Below are 1,803 nucleotides of genomic sequence, written 5' to 3'. Positions count from 1 at the left end.
AGAGATCTGGCTGCCAGAGACCAAAACCACATTCGAAGCACATCAGGAGTAAACCAGTGACTGGGAGGAAAGAGTATTAAAGTCTGGGACAGATGTGAGTAAGGAATCGCAAAGCCTGGGAGTGGAGGTTTGGCAGGCTGAGGTCCCATTTAATGTCTGAGGGAACAGCACAAACAGGGGGATGTGTGTGAGAGGAGTGGGTGGCTGCACTCATCTGATGGCCAGTGAACAACAGAATAGCCTATCCTAAGCAAAGGAGGAGAGCCATATGCTGTGTAGAAACCAGGCTCCAGGCAGGGGTATTGGATGTGGCTGTGAGATTGTGGGAGTCCTTGTAAAGCCAGTGGATGAAAGTATGTTTCCACTGGGGAACTGCAATGCTTGTCAGCCAGAGAGGAGGAATAGGGCTTTCCTCTGTGCTTAAGGATTATAAGAAAAATAGTGGTGTTAGCTGTGGGTGTTGCTAATGGCAGTGAGCGCCCTGCCTGTGGAGCCAGCAGAGTCATTTCCGGCAGCTCTTAGGCTGGGAGGTGGTTTTCTGCCTCTTTCTCACTCAGCAAACAGAAGGGTCGATCTCAGCATGCACCGCAGCTATCTCATCCTCACTGCCTTCCTGGGACAACTGCTAGGTAAGTTCCGGCTTTTAATCAAGACATCCATCTTCTCCCCAGGAAGTGCTCACCAGCCTCACCGGGTCTTTGTGGCAAACAGCTCCTGAGTAAAAATAAGCCTTGGGCAAACAATGGTAGACAAACATGGTTTTGAACCAGTCCTCTCAAGATTCTGCTGCTGTTGGAAATGATGAGGGAAGATACATAAGAGAGACTTCAGGACCCTCTTCAGCTTTCTTCTGCTTATATTTTTCTATCTCTGCCTTTCTCTTCTGGCTCATTTGCTGCCACCCCAGAGATCGCAGACATCTCTGCAGTCCCACATTTCAGCCTTTCCCACAGAAAGAAGCAGATTCTGTCTAAGTCACAATAGTGACATCAAACATCTCAGTCCATCATCATTAAACAGATGCTGCCTGGTGCAAAATGACCATGGCCTCCAGTATTCTCCTGGTTAACAGCGCAGACAGAGATCACACTTGTCACCCCCCAGCTCAGCTTAGAGTATATTGAGGGACTTAGGAGCTCTCCAAGATGGCAGAGATGCAGAAGCAGGATGCATCTTTTCCCAATAGTTTTGTGGGACCTTCAACCTGCAGAGTTAGAACTGGTTGTTCACCATTCTTCTCAGCAAGGGCACAGCACAGGGTCTGCTTTGGGTCACAGAGCTCCTTCCAGTACCACCTTGCTATGTCCAGGCCTCAACACCTTTCTGCAGGACAAAAGACAGGGAGCCTTCACTCACACTGAAGTGAATTTGGTGTTGGAATACTGGATCCTTCCGTGCAAAGCTGCTTAACTTCGCTTTCTTCTTCCAGATGCCATGGGGCAGACCATTGTCACCCAGCAAGAACAACAAGTCACAGTGGAGGAGGGAAACACCTTCCAGACCTCCTGCACATACCAAACCTCCAGTATTTATGGCTTGTTTTGGTACCAGCAGAAGAAAGGCCAGGCCCCACAGCTGGTCACATATCAGCCAACAGCAGGCACCAAACAAAACGGCCGTTTCACCTCGTGGCTGAACACCACTGCGAAATACAGCCTCCTGCAGCTGGCAGAAGTCGAACTCTCTGACAGCACCTTGTACCTCTGTGCTGTGAAGGACACCCTGGTGCAGGGGGCTTCCTCAGCCGTGCAACAACCCCGGGGAGGGAGGGGCTGTATCTGTACAAGGCGGAGCTCTGGGGAA

Source organism: Coturnix japonica, chromosome 27 (genome assembly GCF_001577835.2).
Source record: "Coturnix japonica isolate 7356 chromosome 27, Coturnix japonica 2.1, whole genome shotgun sequence".
In the NCBI taxonomy this organism is placed as follows: domain Eukaryota; kingdom Metazoa; phylum Chordata; class Aves; order Galliformes; family Phasianidae; genus Coturnix; species Coturnix japonica.
Note: the sequence above shows the minus strand (reverse complement) of the source record.